A 10978-nucleotide genomic window follows, 5' to 3' on the forward strand; every position below is an offset into this window, starting at 1 on the left:
AGAAACAAATTATTATTGAAAATAACATTTATTATCTGATATATAACAAATACAATATTGAATTTTTATTTAACTTACGGCACTTGGAATACAGAATATAGATGTACATTTGCTGTACATACCAATGCAAGGTTTACTACAACAGCATTTTCAGCAAGATATTTAAAGTTATTTGTATCTAAATTTAAAGAAAAAAATTATTACAGGACCAAGAATAATGAATAAGAAATATTAACTTTTCCAATAATTTTTGGGAATTTTTAAATCTTAAAACCTGCTTACTAATGTCTTCAATTAATTATTTCTCCAATGTAATATATTCGTTTATAATCATGCAACAATCATAAAATATACAACTAACACAGTATAAAAATATATGTATAAATCAAAAACCAAATGGACGAACACAACCAGTTGAATTGAATTGCAACAAACTGTAAAATATACTATTTTTTTGTTTACCTAACAAAGAAAACTAAAACAAATATTTAAAAAAAAATGGGAATGATAATATATTTATCTAACAAATACAGTACATGTCTGACCTTTGTCTGGTCTATACTTTGACTGGCCTTGGTCTGGTCTATACTTTGACTGACCTTGGTCTGGTCTATACTTTGTCTGACCTTGGTCTGGTCTATACTTTGACTGGCCTTGGTCTGGTCTATACTTTGACTGGCCTTGGTCTGGTCTATACTTTGTCTGACCTTGGTCTGGTCTATACTTTGTCTGGCCTTGGTCTGGTCTATACTTTGACTGGCCTTGGTCTGGTCTATACTTTGACTGGCCTTGGTCTGGTCTATACTTTGACTGGCCTTGGTCTGGTCTATACTTTGACTGGCCTTGGTCTGGTCTATACTTTGACTGGCCTTGGTCTGGTCTATACTATGTCTGACCTTGGTCTGGTCTATACTATGTCTGACCTTGGTCTGGTCTATACTATGACTGACCTTGGTCTGGTCTATACCATGTCTGACCTTAGTCTGGTCTATACCATGTCTGGCCTTGGTCTGGTCTATACCATGTCTTGAAAGGATAGATATTTGATAGATAAATTTACCAGACATCCTATTTTGTTATCTGAATCCTGGCTATGGTTTAATTGTATGGCTTTTGAAAGTTTTCCTCATTTCTCTGTGCATATTGATCAACCTTGTGTTTTATAAGAAAATATTGTCAAATAGGGAAAGGATGTTTGGTTGTTTTTCCCCCCCACAAAATTGGATATATATAGATCTGATGCTATTCTAAAACAAACAAAAAATAATATTAGAAATATTTGTATTCAAACTAACTTTGAACCAATGTTAAACTTGGATGCCATAAACACTTAATCATATCGATGTATTTGAAAAAAAATATTATAGAAATAAAACACTACTTTCATTTATACATATTTCATGTTTTAATTTCAATGCATGTTAATGGTAAATGCTTATGAGATTGCCCATATTAGGTATATGATACAAACTTGTTTTGCTTCTTAGGATACGTACTTGAATTGATAATCTGTGAAAAAATATTGACACCTGCACCTGTTGTATAAATAGCCAATACATCTCTGACCGGACAAAGCAAAACTGTTAAACATAACGGAGGTTTGGTAATTAAAATTAAGGAACAAAACGTTCAAGCTGTTCTAATATCGTAACTACAGTACAACAACATCGATAATATTTTATCAAGCGACACTACATGTGCCCCACGTATTGCTTTCCTTTTTGAAGGACAACTCATACATATTCATATCTTTATAATAAACTTTGGATTTCCCCTTCTCGGTCTCCAATGCTCTCAGTTTGACCGGGTTTAACAGCGTTGTGTCGGGGCTGTACTTAGATATTAATCGCATATAGCAAACATCATGACATAAGCTTAGAGTTATTTTTATAAGTATGAGCTGGGGAAGTCTTTGGACATCTCTGTCCGCAGACAATTTGACAGGATATGTCACTTCCATTCAGGAAGCTGAGCAAGTCCGTGCCGCCTTTGAGGTAGACAAATACCTTAGCTTCGTATCGGGCAGGAAAGATGCCCAATTTGGAAAACATAATGGTAAGTCATAGTCTATGCATCATACACAAAAAAACCCCCACGATATATATATATTTACATTGTCTTGTGTACTTTTAAAAATTGAAAATAGTAATTAACCATAAAAAATAAAAAAAAAAATAAATAAAAACATTCCTCAGAATAAAGAAGCATAGTTTTGGTGTACAGATTATAAATCACTATATATGTAACCATAATTGCTTATCATCTGTAGATATACCAAAGAGGTCGAGGATCAGGTTCCAAGGAGGCCTTGTACCTTATGATGGCATTCCTTTTGTGCTTGTATCAAGATATGAAAGGAATTGTATATATGGCAAGGACAAGCACAAGAGGGCAAAAGAGAGACATAGAGAAGAAAGAGACAAACAATTGAATGTGATTATAATGATCCTTATGTCAATCTACTGGCTGCCCTGGGTCAGTCTACTGGATCCCCTCAGTCAGTCTACTGGATCCCCTAGGTCTGTCTACTGGATCCTCTGGGTCAGTCTACTGGATCCCTTAAGACAGTCTACTGGATCCCCTAGGTCAGTCTTCTGGATCCCCTCGGTCAGTCTACTGGCTCCCCTCGGTCAGTCTACTGGATCCCCTAGGTCAGTCTACTGGATCCCCTAGGTCTGTCTACTGGATCCCCTGGGTCATTCTACTGGCTCCCCTAGGTCAGTCTACTGGCTCCCCTGGGTCATTCTACTGGCTCCCCTAAGTCAGTCTACTGGCTCCCCTGGGTCAGTATACTGGCTCCCCTAAGTCAGTCTACTGGCTTCCCTCGGTCAGTCTACTGGCTCCCCTCGGTCAGTCTACTGGATCCCCTAGGTCTGTCTACTGGATCCCCTGGGTCAGTGTACTGGCTCCCCTAAGTCAGTCTACTGGCTTCCCTAGGTCAGTCTACTGGCTCCCCTAAGTCAGTATACTGTCTCCCCTAGGTCAGTCTCCTGGATCCCCTAAGTCAGTCTACCGGATACCCTCGGTCAGTCTACTGGCTCCCCTGGGTCAGTCTGCTGGCTCCCCTAAGTCAGTCTACCGGATACCCTCGGTCAGTCTACTGGCTCCCCTGGGTCAGTCTGCTGGCTCCCCTGGGTCAGTCTTCTGGCTCCCCTCGGTCATTCTGCTGGCTCCCCTGGGTCAGTCTACTGGCTCCCCTAAGTCAGTCTACTGGCTCCCCTGGGTCAGTCTGCTGGTTCCCCTAAGTCAGTCTACTGGCTCCCCTGGGTCAGTCTACTGGATCCCCTAAGTCAGTCTACCGGATACCCTCGGTCAGTCTACTGGCTCCTCTGGGTCAGTCTGCTGGCTCCCCTGGGTCAGTCTACTGGCTCCCCTGGGTCAGTCTACTGGCTCCCCTGGGTCAGTCTACTGGCTCCCCTGGGTCAGTCTGCTGGATCCCCTTAGTCAGTCTACTGGATCCCCTGGGTCAGTCTACTGGATCCCCTTGGTCAGTCTACTGGCTCCCCTGGGTCAGTCTACTGGATCCCCTAGGTCACACTTTTTCAAAGAATGACAATTAATGTATGTCATTGTGAATGAAAATAAAAAGTCAATACTCAAATATTTTTGATATTGTGTTATGAATGTATTCTTTTCATAGGATTGATTATGTAACAAATTAACGGTCATTGACATTTCAATAATTGACATTTTGATTATAAATTGTTGTACATAGGAAGGATTTCAGGATTATCATGATGATGTTACATATTTTGAGAGTTGTTGGAACGTCCAATGAATGCTTAATATGCAATTTAAATACATTGTATATATATCAAATACATAGAATGCTGTGACATGACAGTATACAGTTCACATTGTCTATTGGTGATGAATGTACAAGCCAGTAGACTGACTTAGGGGATCAAGTAGACTGACTTAGGGGAGCCAGTACACTGACCTAGGGGATCCAGTAGACAGACCTAGGGGATCCAGTAGACTGACCGAGGGGAGCCAGTAGACTGACCTAGGGAAGCCAGTAGACTGACTTAGGGGAGCCAGTACACTGACCCAGGGGATCCAGTAGACAGACCTAGGGGATCCAGTAGACAGACCTAGGGGATCCAGTAGACTGACCGAGGGGAGCCAGTAGACTGACCTAGGGAAGCCAGTAGACTGACTTAGGGGAGCCAGTACACTGACCCAGGGGATCCAGTAGACAGACCTAGGGGATCCAGTAGACTGACCGAGGGGAGCCAGTAGACTGACCGAGGGAAGCCAGTAGACTGACTTAGGGGAGCCAGTAGACTGACCAGGGGAGCCAGTAGACTGACCCAGGGGAGCCAGTGCACTGACCCAGGGGATCCAGTCGACTGACCTAGGGGAGCCAGTAGACTGACCTAGGGGGATCCAGTAGACTGACCTAGGGTATCCAGTAGACTGATCCAGGGTATCCAGTAGACTGACCCAGGGGATCCAGTAGACTGACTAAGGGGATCCAGCAGACTGACCCAGGGGAGCCAGTAGACTGACCGAGGGGAGTCAGTAGACTGACTTAGGGGAGCCAGTAGACTGACCCAGGGGAGCCAGCAGAATGACCGAGGGGAGCCAGAAGACTGACCCAGGGGAGCCAGCAGACTGACCCAGGGGAGCCAGTAGACTGACCGAGGGTATCCGGTAGACTGACTTAGGGGATCCAGTAGACTGACCCAGGGGAGCCAGTAGACTGACTTAGGGGAACCAGCAGACTGACCCAGGGGAGCCAGTAGACTGACTTAGGGGAGCCAGTAGACTGACCCAGGGGAGCCAGCAGAATGACCGAGGGGAGCCAGAAGACTGACCCAGGGGAGCCAGCAGACTGACCCAGGGGAGCCAGTAGACTGACCGAGGGTATCCGGTAGACTGACTTAGGGGAGCCAGCAGACTGACCCAGGGGAGCCAGTAGACTGACCGAGGGTATCCGGTAGACTGACTTAGGGGATCCAGGAGACTGACCTAGGGGAGACAGTATACTGACTTAGGGGAGCCAGTGCACTGACCCAGGGGATCCAGTCGACTGACCTAGGGGAGCCAGTAGACTGACCTAGGGGGATCCAGTAGACTGACCTAGGGTATCCAGTAGACTGATCCAGGGTATCCAGTAGACTGACCCAGGGGATCCAGTAGACTGACTTAGGGGATCCAGTAGTCTGACCAGGGTATCCAGTAGACTTGCAAACCTAGGGGATCCAGTAGACTGACACAGGGGAGCCAGTAGACTGACCTAGAAGAGCCAGTAGACTGACTTAGGGGAGCCGGTACACTGACCTGGGGAGCCAGTAGACTGACCCAGGGGAGCCAGTAGACTGATCTAGGGGAGCCAGTAGACCGACCCATGGGATCCAGTAGACTGACTTAGGGGATCCAGTAGTCTGACCAGGGTATCCAGTAGACTGACCTAGGAGAGCCAGTAGACTGACTTAGGGGAGCCAGTACACTGACCTGGGGAGCCAGTAGACTGACCCAGGGGAGCCAGTAGACTGACCCAGGGGAGCCAGTAGACTGACCCAGGGGAGCCAGTAGACTGACCCAGGGGAGCCAGTAGACTGACCCAGGGGATCCAGTAGACTGACCTAGGGGAGCCAGTACACTGACCCTGGGGATCCAGTACACTGACATAGGAGATTCAGTAGTCCAACTTAGGGGAGCCAGTAGACTGACCCAGGGGAGCCAGTAGACCGACCCATGGGTATCCAGTAGACTGCAAACCTAGGGTATCCAGTAGACTTGCAAACCTAGGGGATCCAGTAGACTGACCTAGAGGAAGCCAGTAGACTGACCCGGGGGAGCCAGTAGACTGACCTAGGGGATCCAGTAGACTGACCCTAGGGGATCCAGTAGACTGACTTAGGGGATCCAGTAGTCTGACCAGGGTATCCAGTAGACTTGCAAACCTATATTGTATTTGTTTTATTTATGTTTTTAATTGTTATCATTATTAACAGGATAATTCAATAATAGCTGGTCTTTATTTTATTAATCTTTGTCGAACTTCGGGTCAGTTACGTGTACATGTACCTGCATGGTATCTGTATCATACGATGCGTGTATTTTTATCAAATTACCTACTGTATTCAACAATTCTCGTGATTGTTTCCGACGATCAGCTACAATTGCGGTACCAACGGCAATACCAAGATACGGAGTGGCGATACAAATGCATGTCTCGGTCTAAGGAAACATATCAGTCGTTCGTTTAAATACAAACGTTATATAGTTAGAACAATAAAGTATTACAGTAACTAAATCAATTATAAATAAACAACAGCAGTCAGAATCTCACGACAAAATGTTGGAGCCTATAAGAACATTGCGAAAACACTGCAGTTGTAAGCTAAAAATAGTCACGTTATTTTTAACCAACCGATCTTATGAATATGTATGAGTTGTGACGTAGGGCGGTCTACTGGCTTCCATCGACCGCTTACCACACTTGTGGTATGCAGCCGTCATAGCATTGTGTAATACATGTCTAAAAATAGATTGTGAGTAGTCTGCTGAATGTACGGGTGTTTCAGTTTATAATAACATATTTAAACTAGACCATATGACATATTTGTAAAACAGATAGCAATGACAATATATTCTTTTAACAATACTATATACAGGACATATTTTATTAGTCTTATCTCTACTTAACAAACTAATTAAAATACATGTTAGCTCCGCAGCAACGCGTGCATTTTATCTAAAACTATACAATATAATGGCCCGGCTCCTGCCGGCCCATAATAATTGTATCCGCTATTCATATGTTATCGCAACGTCTATGACAATGGAAACTGATACCAAGATCCAATACTTTTATGTGGTTCACTATTCAACGGGGTCCATTTTCAACGAGTATGTAAAGAAAATTGTATATTTGGTTTCGTTTTCCAGTGGCATCCCGGTTCCATTTTCAGCTTTGATATAATATGATATAAGGTGTCTTAAGATGTGATTTGCTATGTTCCCTGCATTCCTGTGCGTTATATATGTATGTTGACTTGTCAACACATAGCAGTTAAATTAGAGATTTCCTCTGCAGAATTAAGTTTCAATTTCATATTCACATGTATATTAGGCTCCGTCTCACACATTAAAATTATGTATTGAGGTATTATGATGTTAGGTTATGTACTTTGACCGAATAAACAGTACGCAATAAAATGAATAAATCAATGAACAAATGACCTCAGATACAAGATGGTCAAAGCTTGATTGTTCTTTCATCCAAGACAATCATGTGTCGCTTTTAGTTCTTGATGTTAAAAAAGTAATTTTTGGTTACAAATAATTCAATTCCATGGGGCATCCATCGTCAGATACCCACGGTTGATTGAACTACACTTACGCTACATTTATGACAGGTGTGACGTAGTGTAGTGCAGTCAACCGTGGGTATCTGACGTTGTGGGGACATCCTTTTGTTAGAGAATACCATATCCTATCTACTGTGTTATTTCACTTGATTTGTCTCAGTCTGGTAAATATATACAAATGTTTACATTAATCAAAACAAGCTATATTTTCAAGCCTCTCTATGTTTTTGTTTACAAATATAAAACTGTATCAAGCTAAATTTTATAATACTCTATGGTTATGTATAAATATATAGAGGATATCTGGCAGTGTATGCAGAAATAGCAAATATATTTTACGAGCGGAGCTAATTTGTTATTACTGAAGACACTGTTATTTTAGTAATAACAAATATATTTCACGAGCGGAGCTAATATTTTCACTAATAAAAAATACCACTTTTATAGAATGAATGATTTTTGAAATTTCACTGGAAAGAATGTAATAGTTAATTGTCCAGTGTTTGTATGCAGAATGTGGAGTGAGTGAGTGAGCGAATCAGTGATTGAGTCAGTGAATACCTCTATGAAAAAAAATCCGAAAATGGCGCGAAATATGTGACGGCACGATACGGCCATTGATATTGCGTATTGATATGTGGAAAATAATCCCTTATAAGATCAGTTCAATTGTACATGTTTTAATTTTGAAATCAATTTCAAAAATTAATGATAACCGTTGATGTCAATTAATTTTTAGTTTCATAAGGGTATGAAAACAAATTTGTTTGCAAACTTTTGTAAGAATCCGCTTCGCGGATCGGATTCATACAGTTTGCAAACAATTTCTTTTTCATACCCCAATGAAATTTGAAAAAAATGACATTAATGCTTAAATATCCAATTCATAGTGGCTTTGTATGTTTACCCTATCGTTTATTTTATCTAATATTCACGTTGAAGTCGTATATGTTGCGAATTTTCCCAATCATTGTCTTCGCAACAACCAGTACGTCTGATCAACATTGGCTTCTGATGGAGGGCTTTGATCACCAGTCCACCAAGAAAAACCAGTTTAATGTCTGGTATATTTTTCGCGGCTCATATACATATATATATATGTAGAGAGTGGAGCACTGTATCAGAAAATTCCCAGTAATCAGTCGGTAGCGTCCCGGTTTCAATTGAAATTTTGAAAAAAACTACAATATTGATTCTTAGATTTTATAATTATTAGGGTGTACAAAAATATAAATATATATGTTAATGCATAATTTGATTTCTTATTCTGATTGTTTGTACTACCCGAGATGACATGCTATGTATTTTATGCATTCGTATATGCATATTGTATCGATAAGTTGAAACTCTCAAATATAACAAAGAATATGGTACAGTTTGAGACTTATCTACTTAACATATATTGTTGTCATGTATGCTTTTCCATAGTGTAATTGTTGACTGAGTTCATCTGGAGAGTGGCCATCCGTGATCTCAACTCCATGCCTGATTCACCTAGACCTCATTTTGTTTTCTCTGTCAATGGAAAATTCTGTAGGTCCGGATTTGATGTAGTTTGTTCTTTTTGTCTTTCATTTATCTATTTTTGTCTTTCTATGTGATGTGGGGTATATCTGTATATGATAACGAGTGTGTGTGTTTGTTTATATGTATACCTTGTTGTAAATATGTCTTTACCTTTCTTTCACCTGTGCCATTTTTTCTCTCGCTTCATATACATGTATTATGACCTGTAATCATGACACTATTTTGATTTTAAAATAATATAAGAATATTATAATTAGATATAATTACATTTTTCTGTTAATAAAAATAATTTTGACATAATTTAAATAACCCTATTCTCTTGTCAAAAGTCATTGACAATCTCTATATCATCTTCACTTGCTAATAGAGGAAGTTAAAACACTTAAACCTTTTACAAAATATAAATCTATTCTAACAAAAAATATATCTACTCTACTATCTCTTAACAGATGTATTATTATTTTTCTTGTATGTCCATCATTTAATTTATACAATGTGAACTACAAACTCAAAATAAAATTTAAAAGAAATGAATTGTCACCGTGTTGAAGGAATAGAGAGACATATGGAATGATTTATGACGAAAGTTAAATAAAAGGCTGAGTGCATAATGAGAGAGACCCCCTGCGTGGGGCTACATGCTGTAAGAGGATTGACCCAAGGTTTCCCAACCCTGGTAACCTACCAAAATTCTGCAGGGGAAATAAAAATGTATTTGTTAAAAAAAAAGTTTTACAAATTATACATATTTGCATTATGAAATAAATTCTGTTTGTTTAAAGATAACATAATATGTGGTTTTAAGATTTTAGTATCTATGTTATTACATAACATTGCATGCAATGATACAAAGTCTGACTCTCTAAAATCCGGACCTCTACAAACCGGCCAAATTATGTAGTGCCGAAGGAGTCTGGTTTAGACAGAGTCGTCTCTATATTGAATGCGACTTTTGTAGAAAGTTTGGTGTTTTTAAAATGCTATGTTGAGATAAAAATTAAGCTTGCTAGTTCGAGTACGGGAATGATTCGGGACAGGGAACAGCGTACAATTGCCCCGTCGACAATAAGCATGCAAACAGGATACTACAGTAATGTAAAATTGTAAAAATAAATAACTTTTTACAATACAAATGAATCAGTTATAGAATACAATTATGATCTGTACAATACAAATGGAAAGTTTTAGAATATAAACCGAAAATTATTCAATACTCATGTGAAATATAGTACATAAATGTTTAAATATGGAATATCAATGCTGAAATATAGAATGTAAATAGAAAATAATATAACATAAATATCATAAATAGAATATATATTAGAAATACAAATGATGTACTAAACAAAAAAACTTATTGAATATAAATTCAATAGAAATAAAAACATATAAATGAAAACACATTGAATAATTATATCAAATTATTTTGAATAATGCAACGTTTGACATGCCATAAGCATCTAATAAATTTTGTAATTCCCCAACCCCCTTTTTATTGGGTGTTTGAGGGAGGGAGGGGGGGGGGGGGGGGGGGGGGGTGCTTGGCGGGGGATTTGATGGTTTGCCTAGGGTTTTACATTATAATGTGGAAAAAAATCGATACAGTACATTATCTGTTTATGAAGTCATGGATGCATACACACCTGTAGTTAGCGAAGGCAGGGAACGGAACATATATAACTGTTCGCAACTGTCAGTTTCGACATGTATTTTCCAACGAGACACACTATAATGATTATAAACAGATATATTAGGTTGATGAAAAAAATCACCTCAAGTCGTAAGTATATGTTGGCGATCATAATATTAATTACGGTAACCATTTTGTGTAAAAGATGGAGCATTTCTTCACATGGAAAGGACATACAGGATCAACCGCTAGTTATAATACACAACACATCTCACTGGGTGAATAAAACAACAAAAACTGTGTTAGTATGGACAGAATTCTTTTCTGACAACACCTGGGTCGAATCATTTAAGGACGCGTTTAAACAATGCAAGTTTAAGTGCGTGGCGACTTCAGATAAAACAGACATTAAATCCGCGGACGCTGTAATATTTCATCTTCGGGATATAGATAGTATACTTCCAGATTACAGGGATAAAAGTCAAGTCTGGGTTGCCAC

This window comes from Pecten maximus, chromosome 5 (genome assembly GCF_902652985.1).
Source record: "Pecten maximus chromosome 5, xPecMax1.1, whole genome shotgun sequence".
Taxonomy (NCBI): domain Eukaryota; kingdom Metazoa; phylum Mollusca; class Bivalvia; order Pectinida; family Pectinidae; genus Pecten; species Pecten maximus.